Source organism: Hyperoodon ampullatus (assembly GCF_949752795.1).
Source record: "Hyperoodon ampullatus genome assembly, chromosome: 2".
Taxonomy (NCBI): Eukaryota; Metazoa; Chordata; class Mammalia; order Artiodactyla; family Ziphiidae; genus Hyperoodon; species Hyperoodon ampullatus.
The window spans coordinates 103,033,821-103,046,463 of NC_136915.1; positions in this window are offsets into that span (position 1 = coordinate 103,033,821).

Below are 12,643 nucleotides of genomic sequence, written 5' to 3' on the forward strand. Positions count from 1 at the left end.
TGGTCAAGTGGAGATAGACATTAAATTACGGTGTTCAAGAGGTGACATCTGAGCAGACCTAAGTGATGAGCAAAAGCTAACCATGTGAAGAAGACCTGTGGGTAGAAGTGTCCCCAACAGAGGAAATAGCAAGTACAAAGGCCTAAGACAGTAGCAAGAGTGATATGTTGAAGATATAGAAAGAATGTCAGAGAGGCTGCCACATAGCAGGCGATTGGAGGAGTGATACAGGACACAGGAAGGAGGGTCAGGGTCCAGATCACATAAAGGCATTCTCCGCCTCACCCTGCTGATATTTTGAGCCAGATAATTCTTTGTTGTTGAGGGCTGTCCTGTGCACTGCAGGATGTTAGCTGCATCCCGGACTCCACCAACTAGATGCCGGTATCACCCCACCCCCCTCCCCCTCCACGGGTGACAATCAAAAATGTATGATGTTGCCAAATGTCCACTGGGTTAAGAACCATTGAAATGAGGCCATGGCAAGGGTATGAATTTTACTCTCTGTGTAATTGGAGGGTTGAGAGCTAAGAAATAACATGACATGATTTACATCTTTAAAAGGGCACTGTGACTGCTGTTGGGTTAAAAGGCTGTGGGAAACAAGAGTGGAGGCAGGGAATCCAGGAGGAGGTCCCCGTGTTGTCTGGCTGAGAGGTGACAGTGGTTGGGACTAAGAGGCAGTAGTGGGATGCTGAGAAGGGACTGGGTTCAGAACTTATTTGGAAACCAGGGAGACTTGCTGGTGGATTGAATATAAAAGGTGATGAGGAAGGTCCAGTCAAGGATGATTTCTAGATTTGGGGTCTGAGCACCTGGGAATAATGATGTCATTTTCTAAAATGGAGAAGACTAAACTAAGACTCGGAGAAAAGTAGTTCAGGGGTCAAAAATTCTCAACTTGAGATGTCCATTAGATCTCCAAGTGGCCATGACAGTAGAACAGAAGAGCCTGGAGCCCAGGGGAGAGTCCAGATTGGAAATAGACATCCAGAAGTTGTAGCTCATCTTTAATGCCTGGGGGAAAGAAAGGACCCTGGACTGAGCTCCAGGCACTCCAATATTTAGAGGTCAGAAGAAGGAAAAGCCAGCAAAGGAGACAGAGAAGAGGGCCAGTGAGAGAGAGGGGACATTAGGAGAGCTTCACATCCCCGAGGCATCCTGGCCTGGCAACCTCATCCGCCTTGGACTGTCCTCAGCCAGATCACTGCCTAAGTGGGGAGCCCCTTGGGCACTCATTTGTGATCAACATGAAGGACCACTATAAAACTGGGTTTTGGACAACCCAAGGACTTGGCAGGGGCCACCTTGTTTAATCTTTGCACTAAGAAGTAAGTGCTACTAGCTCCCTATCACAGCTGAGGAAACTGGAAATCAGAGAGCTGCAGTAATTCGCCCTTGATCACATGTGTTTTTCAACCCCACTCCTGGGCCTGGAGCTCTGGAGAGTCTGATTCCACGTTCACACTTTTTCCATGGTACCCTTGGCCTCAGTCTTGCAGGGGCCCACTCAATGCCTGGCACAGGCCTCCGTTCCCACCATGGCAGGAACAGATTGTTTCTGCCTAGGCTTACATGAAGTGCTTTCACATCTGCTGCTGCATTTGAGATGGGCAGGTGGGAGCTGGGATGGCTCATGCAAGGTAAGTGACTGTCAAGGTCCCTCACCCAACTAAGGGCAGAGCCAGCACTGGTGCCGGAAGTCTCATGGTCCTTGTCCAGGGCTCTCACATCTTACCTCTTATACCTACAGTCAAGGTATCTTCCCAGCTGGCAACCATATTCAAGGCAGCAGCCCCATCTGGTAATGCAGGGGCAATATTATTTTTCTCATTTTACTGATTAAGAAACAGAGGCTCACCTAGTTACCAGAGTGGGAAAAGCAGAAATGCTGCTGCCCTCTGCCCGTTTACCTGCAACAGCAGCTTGAAAACCTGTGCTAAGGGTCACTTCATATGCACAAGTACTGTTGGGCTGTAAATGAAACCTGCCCTCAACATGTCTTGAGGGAGGTAATGGTCAAAATATTTCAAAATGTGGCATATATTTCAAGAAAACAATATGAAGAGGTAAGCTGTGCTCACAGTTTTAAGAAGAAAAAAGGACATGCCTGAAAGCTCAATTTCAAGGGATTATGAGACGCATGCAAATCCAACCACAAACAGGTACCAGCTCACACCAGTCAGAATAAACTTCAGCAAAAAACTACAAGCAATAAATGCTGAAGGGTTTGTGGAGAAGTGCATACACTCAACTTTAAGTGGGACGTGACCTGGTAAGAGCCACTAATGAGAGCAGAATGGAGGTGCCTTTACATGGTAAACATTTTGCTACCATATGATCCAGCAGACCCACTCCTGGGCCTATAACCTGAGAAGACAGAATTGGAAAGACACAGCCAGGCAAAGCTGCATTGCAGCCATATTACAATAGCCAAGACCTGGAAGCAACCAATAATTCCCTCAACAGATGAGTGGACAAAGAAGAACTGGTACATGTACAGATGGAATATTAGCCAAGGGAAAAAATGACACAATACCATTTGGAGCACCGTACATGAGTTTAGAGTTGATGACGCAACTTGTAGTAGGTCAGAAAGTGAAAGACACATATCCTATGATATCATTTATAGGTGTTACCTAAAAATTGATACCAGTGAAGATATTTCCACAGAGAAAGGCAATCACAGTTTCATTAAACAAACATATGTTTCACCAATGGAAATGTGTGAGGATTGGATACATTAGGTTACTGGGGTTAACAGAGATATACAAACACAGGTAAAGTATATAATCACCAAAGACCTACGGAATACCAAGAGAAGACTACTCAACATTCTGTCATAACCTACATGGAAAAAGGATCCGAAGAAGAATCGATATATGTATATGTGTAAATGAACGACATCTTGCACACCTAGAACAAGCAAAACGTTGTAATCAAACTTGCTGTGATAAAAAATAAAAATTAAATTAAAAAAAAAAAAAAAAAAAAGAAAGAAACAGAGGCTCAGAGGGGTTCTGTGATTTGCCCAAGTTACACAGCTAGGAAGAAGCTGAGCCAGAAATAAACCCCCAGTCTCCTAGCTCTCAGTATTACTGAGTTGAAATAAATAACCTATATCTGACTTAACCATTTTTCTTTCTTACATAACAACTTTCCCAATCCATAAAAGAAATAAGCTTCAGAGAGGTGTGTGAAATTTTCCCAAGCACAAGTATTGCCAGTCAGAATTCTGCAATAGGTCCATAATCATTTAAGAAGTGGAAATGGTTAGAAGGAGGACATTCTGTGCACTGTGCCAACTTAAAATTCCTTTTTTTCCCCTTAATCATAAAGGTGCTGTAAAAATAATCTTTGAAACATATTTGTTGCTTTATTAAGGCTTCTACTTTCTGACATGTCCCACTCTTTTTTAGAAAAAATCAAAACAATACTTAAAAGCCCCACTCCCTAAATATTTTCTTTCATTTCCAAGATACAGAGATGCTGACACATGGACATGAAATCTGGAGTCAGGCTTTGGTGTCTGACCTCCTAAAAAAGAAAATGAAAACATTTCTAAGTGTTCACACTTTCCCCGTGAGAGGACACAATACCCTTGAACCCAGATGAAAAGAAAGGTAATTCGTTTCATGCATAAGAAATATTCTTGGTGGTATGTCATGTTCTGGGACAGTTGATTCCATTTGTCATTGCAAGTTTCAGAAAGGGTGGAAATATGCTTTTTTCCCCCCCTTTTGGGCACAGAAAATGTTAAGTCAGCATTCACTTTTTCTTAAAAACAAAACAAAACAAAACAAAAAACCCAGGTGCAATAGTGATGGATTTAAACAGCCTCTTAGCTACTTTGCTTATGGTTCAGTCAAGCTCCTGGTGCTTGGCTCAGTATAACCCACCTGCTTAAGGAGAAAGGGGCTGGGTATGATGTAACAAATGTCTCTCTTCTGCTATAAATGTTATTTAAAATGTGCAACTGGCCTGGTGACATTAGTTTTACAGGGAATAGTGGGATGAGTGGTGGAAAAGCACGGAGACTCTTACAGAGATGAAAATTACACCAGATCCATGTCTGCCTTCTCCCCGTAGGCCCCCTGCCCTGCAACCTCAAATAGAGATGTCTTAACTGCCTGGAAAGGAGCATTAAACCTTTGGTCTGGATAGGAATTCAGCATTTGAGGAGATGTCACTAATAATCCTCTTTGAATCTGAGTGGTGAAAATGGGGCCCAGGGGGAGGGCATTTTACAAGAAAAGAGTTGGAATGAGCCCCAGGCGAGCACGGGAAACAGAGGAGGGAGAAAGGTGAAGCTTCCGTCTGAACAAAGAGGCAGCAGTTTGTCATCCCTGATCTGTCTTCAGGGGCTGTGTTAGCCAGGCTCTCAGGAAAACTGGGGCATGTCATCTTTGTGGCCCCTGGTGTGGGTCACTCTTCCACACTTCCAGCTGGAAAGGGGTGGTCTGGGGTCAATGACACACTGGGGCCAGGTTGTGGACCGGAGTCAGGATTAGGGTTTGGTTTACCTGAAGCTGTCAGCTCCAGGGCCCACACCAGGAGCCTTTAGGCTGTTTATACCAGGAGAGAAACAGAAACCCTCCACATTGGGGCCGCCTGGAGCCTCGCTCTCGAGAAAATGTTAGGCTCTCTGCTCTGGGCAGGAACTTCTTAAGAATTTGACAATGTCAACATTTTAATGGTATCTTAGCCCTGTTGCCCTTACAAAAATATACTGAGAAGGAAGGATGTGATTTGTGGGAACAGAAGCTCCATACAGAGTCACTACATTAGGACCAAAGCCTTCATCCCGGTCACAAGGCCAGGGAAGGCTGGGATACCTCTCTGATGGTTCTTAGTGACAGGGAGGGGGATGTCTTGGGCCCCTTGGACAATTACTGTCATGATCATGTCTGGGGAACAGAATCACAGAAAGATGGCTATGCAAGCGTGAAATAGGAGAAAGACGGTAGAGAAAGGTAGGGACAAAGATGAGATATGACTGCTGTTGTTTCTTCGCTGGGTTGGCCAGAGAAACAGCCAACCTCAGGGATAGAAACATCTAGGGAAGTCATGGTTCTGATGATGTTGATTAGTCTCAAAGAAGAAGATAAAGAAGGAAGAGGAGGAGGAGGGGGGGTGGGGGAAGGAGAAGACAGATGATGCCATTGGCTCTTGCTTCCTGAGGCCTCCTTGGTGGCAGGCACAGTACCAGGCACTTTATACATCTTTGTCACTTAACCTACACAACAGCCCTATGAGGAAGCAATTAGTCTGACCTTACAGATGAGGACACTGATCCTTAGAGTACTTAAGTTACCCAAGATCACACAACTAGGAATCACAGAGCTGGGATTTAACCCCAAGTTTGCCTGGCTTCAGAGCGATGCCCTTTTCTGTACAACGCTGTTGTCTGTGCCAGTAGCTTTTAAACGTTTTTAACCATGACTCACAGTGAAAAAATACATTTTCCATCATGATCCGGTACGCACACACATTGTGTAAATGTATATACAACTAAAATAAAAGTTTCATGAATACCTTCCCTTTCTCCATGCACCGCATATTGATTTTTAAAAATTTACTCTACTTCTTTCTTTAAAAAAAAAAAAGAGAGAGACTGTTGTACTACTTGATTTCGCATCCCCCTAATGGGTCTGTAGTTTGAAAACCATTTTCCTTTCCTTTACTCTATGGCAGAGTAACACTTGAAATGTTTTTCAACTTCCTGCTTGATCTTGTTGGATGCTGGGCAGCGTCTTTGCTTTGGAGGCAGGCTGCTAATTATGCGCCCTGGACCATCCCTCTGATGAGGGGACATCATTAATCAAATATTTCAGAAATTACAAATCTCTGACAAAGCCGTTCACTTGGAAAAGAGTCAGTCCAGGAAACCATCCAGAAAACATAATCGCTGATCTCAGGCACAGACTAGTAATATTTTAAGCAGTTGATGCATGCTTTCGCAAAAGAAACTATTTTCTCTGCCTTCAGAACCTAAAGGACACATCTGCTCTGACGGGGCAGTGCAGTCACCATCTAACAATAAATGCCCAAGGAAAAGAACAATGCAAGGGGCTGCTGAGACTCTATCACTTCACCATCAAGAATAGTGTTGTCTTTCTCAGTTCATGGTGAGTACACCCAGGATCTGAAATTAGACTGCTTTGCAGTGCGGTGTGTACGTCTCCACCCTGGTTTAGGATTTGGGGGTGATTTTGTTGTTTCGGCAGCTAGGGGCAGGGACAGGGTTGGCTGAATCAGATTTAGATCATGGAAATTGAGGTCCAGATCAGGTGGCTTCAGCACAAGTCAGCCTGAGGAGCCGCGGACTCAGTGACTTCACTCCAAGCAATGTGTATGCTAATTGAGAAAACATGTTCCTGTGATGGCCTCATGCAAAAACCCAGATTTATGAATTTTTTTTTTTTATTCCTAAGAATTCCTTGAATATTTGCCGTGCGTGTCTATACAGCCTCCCGGAGTACTTTTCCTTCTTATGGAGTCGAGTTGTATTTTTCTGCTGCTGGCCCAGGTCAGGTTTTTAAGGGGTGGCATTCTGACAGAGCAAGCGGGCACATGGTCTCAGGCAGTGGGGAGAAGCAGGAAGAGGTCAGGAGGGGAGAAAAATAGCCTACACCTTCTGTCCTTCTCTTGGGACAGGAAAAGCAGTTGAGGCTCAAGTCCTCAAAAAGCAACTGTTCACAAAGCTCAGTGAGGGGCCTTTCTTCGTGCCTCTGGCCCTTTAATGCCCTCTGGACTGGCTAAACCCCACCCACCCAGCATTAAGACAGGACTCAGGCTCGCTGGGCACTGCCAGTGTTCCAGACTCTGGTCTAAGTAAGGGTTTTCCAGCCCTCCCTCCTGTCATCCTCGCAACCGTCCCCCGAGATCAGCATTTTGAGTCCCTTTTACAGATGAGGAAACTGAAGCTTAGAGGGATTAAGTAATGTGGTTATAGAGCCAACGAGAGGCAAAGCTTGCCTCTGAAGCTAGTTCTATTTTGTGCCAGGGCTGCTTTTATATGATCCTACCCGCCTGCAGGACATCCCCTCCCTCAGGAAGCCTCTCAAGAAAGCACCACGCCATTCAGGCCTCTCTGAGAGCCACACAGCTCGCACTTCTTCAACTAGTTTCCGTTTTGATACTGGTCTCAATTGCTCCAAGTGTGTTCATCTAGATGACAAGACAAAAGAAGCTGCAGACAGATTTTGTTTGGTCTGCACAGGTGTTTTGAAAAGTGAAGACACTATACATTCAAACTCAAAGTTTTGACTCTTTTGGAAAAGTTGGAAGATCTGGCCACATTAGACCTACAAACCCGCAAAGCAACAGACGGCCTGTCCCCTTCTGATGGGCATAACCTTGCTAGTTTACTGCAGTCCCCATCGGCTCATGGCCTTACCTCATTTATGTTATCTGATGAGCCTCTCTTCACTCTAGAGCCAGCTCCTTGGGCAGGATCATGATTTATATTTATTATGATTCTCCACAGTGCCCAGGCCCCTGGTTAGCATATTAATCAAGATGCTAATTGAGAGAAGGAAAATCAGTCCAGTGGCCTGATGTCCAGTGAGCCTGCCTCCCCGGGGAGGGAGGACTGTTCTCCCTTTAACCACAGGTTATATGCTATTCATCAACAGCTGCCCAGCCACTGACCCTTGGGGTGGGAGAGCGCAAATGCCCGCCTGGCTGCCATAGAGATATTCACCTCCTCCTCTTCCTTCTCTTGTAAACTTGATAAGTAAGATACATAAAATCCTAAGGAAACAAGTTGTTGGAGGAGGAGTTTGTTATGCGGGGTAAGGAACTGAAACACTCCTAAAGCTGCCAGTACAAATGGCCATTCGCAAGAAATCCCTTATTTAGAGAGCATTACATAACATCTCTGAGATACAAGTCTGAGGAGAAGTTTGCCTCTGAAAGAAAATTGCAGGAGAATATCCATGAGTTTCCTTTTACTCAGATATTATGAGGCCAAGGTAGTTCGGAAGGTGAAATGTTTGGTTCAAATTCTATCACGATGAGAATGTTCATTACAGAAGGTCAACATATAGGTGGGTAAATTCCTAGAGAAGCTTCAGTGCTTCCAGAAAGATTTCTTCTCCTAGTGCAGCAAAGCTTTACACATACAGAGGCATAAAAAATGCAAAGATGATGTTGTCCGATCTGAAGTGAAAAGCATAAAAGGAGGACTCCCTCAGATTAGTACCCTGGAAGGAGAACACGAGGGAAGGGAATGCGTGTTTGTTGAGTGCCTGCTCAACTGTGTGCCAGGCCTGTGCTGGTGTCCCATCAGTATCATCTCACTTGACGTGCACAACAGCCCAACAGAGCAGGTCCTACTGTTCTCTCTGTTTCACAGAAGAGGAACATTGGGTACAAGAGATGCCCTCCTGCATCTCTGGTCTCCTGGTGCTCATCTCCTTCCTCCCTGCTCACCTAGTCCAGCTGCCTGCAGGCTGTTAGAGCCCAGCATGACTGCTCCTTCCTTCAAAACCACAAACCAAAGGGAGCCTGCCTCTCTTGGCGTCTCTCGTACAATGTGGGAGTTCAACGTATGGTTACTGACAAAGGATGAGGTGATTCACCTCCAAGCCGGGCCTGGTCAGGTCCAGACATGGGACGGCACTTCTCCAGACTGGACAAGTGAGAAACGCAAGTCACTTTAGCCACACATCAGATCCACAGTGATGGGGGGCAGAGACAGGACCTCCCTCCCCCAACCCGGGCTGAGCTCTTATGGCTTCCAGCAAACGGCCCTCCCTGGGCTCACTCGGGAACAGCGTGCCACGTGCAGGCAGATGATATACTCCACCAACCCTGGCTACCGAAGGAACAGCCAAAGGAAATGGGAAAATCAGCCCATCTGTACCAAACAACAAATACTTTGTGGCTATTGGGAGACGATTCCAGTAGTAGTGGATTGTAACTGCCCTCGATGTAGAATAGCTTCTGTGGGAAGTTTGGGCCATTCATGCCCACTGACTTCGGAGCTAGATCATTCCACTCTCAGAGCTCTCCACCTGCAGAGGTCCCCACGGGCAATGCCAAAACATCTCTGTCTGCTTACCCCAGTGGGGAATTTTCAGGGAAACCCTGACTGTCTGACTGACTAATACTACCACTAATAAAAAGATGCTCCGTGTGTGAAAGAGGCTGGCCAAACCTGGCCATTCAAAAGGCATTGTCGCTAGTCCCACTTGCCGGATTGCATCATCAGACCAGTCTCAAACTCATTTGGGAATCTCCTTAAGTCTCCAGTGACCACTTTTGGGGGCCTCATTAGGAATCAAATTCAAACTCTGCCAGTTCTACTGCTTTGGTAGTTTTCTCTCTTCTACTGCTTGGGGGTGAGTAGCAAGCAATTATACCCTCCAAAGTAATTGTTCGTTTTAGCCGTTTGCACTATGAATAACCAAATGGTCCTATTTTTTTGTCCTCCAGGGAGACCTTAGGGCAGAGGAAAGGATAAGTGAGAATAAACCCAGTGCTACAAGCACCATCCCTCCAGCGTAGCATTGCTAGCTTCCTTTTTCAATCAAATGTCACATTATTGATTCCCATTTATTCTCACAGCTTGGGCACTGTTGTATTAATTTGATATCAACATGTGCCCATGTTGTATGAAGTGCTGTCAGTGCCGGGGAGGGTTCTGCTTCCTTGTTCTCTCATTCAGAGCAGGGACCTCCTGGTGCCAGAGTGTGATCCATTTAGTAAAGGAGAGAAGGATTTCCTCCCAGTGCTGTGGACACCCGGGGCAGGCAGTCTGCCTGTGTTTTTAATAGCACATGGCAGAGAAAGAAGCTGCCATGCTCTAATACCACCCATCCCTTCTCCCCACTCTTTCTGGTTTTCTTTTCATGTGGGTCATTTGTAGTCACAGTCCACTGACAAAAGCAAAGGATGGTGCCCAGCGGGACCACAGCCCTGCCAGTGGCTTCCCGGAGCCTGATATGCTGGCTCCTGGAGGATGAAGCCCAGGGCTGGACCTCTGAAGCCCCAATTCAATGATTAAATAATAGATGACCCAAACATAGGGCCTGAAAGAAAAGCCCTTACTGGTAATTGCCAAGGGACTTCTCAACCGGGAGCAGTATTATCCTTTTAATAAGCATTTAGCCATATATGGGGGCAGGGGATTTGGGGTTGCCACCATTTCTGTCATTTTAGTAGGTGAGGTAGGGATACTAAACTTCCTGCATTACATAAATAGGTCATCCTCAACCAAGAATCATCCCCAAATGCCAATAGCCCCATTGAGAAACACTGTTAACACACTACCCTTGTCCTATAGATTGGGAGAGTGAAGGCTGGGAAGTTTAGTGACTTGCTCAAGGTCACAAAGCTACTTTCCCTCCTGTCTTATAATTCAGGAAACTACCACAGGAAGTTTCCCCAAAATACAGGAGAAAAATATCAAGAGATCATTTCAATGTGATTCCTATTGAGGCCAATAACCTATAGAAACTCCTCCAAAACATGGAAAGTAATCCATAGAAGAGTAATGAAAAAATCTACGACGCTTTTTTATTGTATGTTTTCATTATTCTCATCTTGGCCAAATTTTGTGGCTCAAGGTCTATCATCTCAGCTTAAATGGTGACAGTTCCATCCCTGTGCACAACCAACCAAAAGGTCAATGACCTCAAAGCCTGAGCTTCTCCAGCTGCATTTCTGCCTCAGGGCCAGCCCGATTTTACTGCTATTTGGAGTTAGGATGTTAACGGTCTCCCCACTGCCAGGAAGCAAGATCCCTAGTAAAGGGTTGGGGAACTGTCTTTCATTTCCATTTACTTACTAGAGGCCACCATATACTGTTCTGTGAAACTGGTCTATCACAAAGTTGATTTCTCAGGACTGGCTGAGCCTGGGAGCTGTCAGTTTAGCTGATGGTTTGCAAGATCAGAGGTGCCAGTCAAAGAAAGAGAAGCCTTCTGGGGACATGGGTTATTTGCTCAGAGATATAGAGACTATATATGAGTCCTAGGCAAGCTTTCCACTGCCTGCTGAGAGCAGAGAGGAGTTTTCCTGTGGCTCCAATGCAGTTGCCACTGAAATAAGGCACTCCACGAATGTGCAGCAGGAGTGTTCAGCACTCATTTAAAAGTAAAGTTGTGCGATTTTCTCATCAGTTTAATCTCAGTAATGATGAGAAACTTCCCTCGGGCTCCAGCCTTGCCCTGCCATGCCCTACCCTCCCTGCTGATGTCGGCAGCTGGGGCCCCCTTCCTGGCCACTGCGCAGATTTCTCCATGGAAGAGGAGAGTGTGAGGCCTCATCCCTTGCTCCCTCTGGCCCTCTGGGTGGGGGAGACATGTGGTGGGTGATAGGAGAAGGTGGGAACCTCACTCCTTGACAAAGGTTAAGGGTATGGAAAGAGTCACCAGGCTGCCCTGAGTAGACCCAATTTTCCAGTTCTCTAGTGGGTCTGGGCTGCTTTGGGGTAAGAGGGCTGTCCAGGGATGGCGTGGCACCAGCAGCTGGCTGTAAAATCCTCTGAGGTACTCCTACAGTTGTGTCAAAACATGTGTCCCTGGGGCCCAGAGACCTTGGTTTCCCATTCCTGGTGCCTCCTAACATTTTTGCCTCAAGACTGCCCTTTTTCCCACCTGCACAAAAACACTGGGAAAAGCATATGGGGGAGGAGTTGACAGCATGTGATGTTAACCCCAAACCCCTTCAACGACCCAAGTTTGAGGAGAGTTCATTTCCTCTGTGAGTCAACACCAGCAGGGCCAGTCTCAGCCCCCAGACCACTCTCACTCACCCCGCTCCCCCAGTCCTCAGTTGCCTCTGAACCTCTGGGAACATAGCCCATAGTGGATTGACATTTGGGTTGCCCGGACTGACATACAACTTCTTCCACAGAAGAGACCCTTCCACATCTAATGTAGTCATTCTTCAGTAGCTCTTCAGAAGGGGAAAGTTTCAGACATTCGATAGGAAATTGTAAACACTGCACAAGAAGAGCTGGCAGGGCCCAATGGCTGCTGCCTTTCTGTATGCTCTGAGAGGGAGAAATAGTCCCCTCCAGCAGACTTAACTGACAACTTCAAGAGTTTGAAGACCCTGGAGAGGAGATACTGGTGGGCCCTCCACTTCCATTTCTGAATTTAAGAATGCAGCTGGCCGTGCACGTGTCGGGGGAGGAGGGGGCTGGCTGGCAATGGGTGCGCCCAGAGGATGGAGCCAAGACAATTAATCAAGTGTCTTTTCTCCAGGACTTCCACTGGCCTCAGAAAACAGAGGGGGCAGAGATACCCAGGAGAGCCCTATTTTGGTTTCCAGCTGGGAACGTGCACTGAGTTTTCCTTAATACCCATAGCACCCAAAGGCTTTGCAGTAATACACTTTAATGCATGAAAGACCCATAAATTATCCTACAAACTGTTACAACTTCCAACCTGGAACAACTTGGAAAAACCAGCCTAGCAAGCAGGCTCTTTTTTAATCTCTCAAGTCACAAGAGAAGAGAAAGTTCAAGCAGAATACACCTTCCATGAGAATCTCAGAGGTTTTTTGTTGTTGTTGTTGTTTTTGGTTTTTTTTGGAAAGGGAAAGGAGAGTTGTAATCAGAATGAAGCTGCTTGTTTCCGATGGCTCAAAGATGCCGCTCCTTGACCCCAAGTCCTCTCCCTCCCCTGGG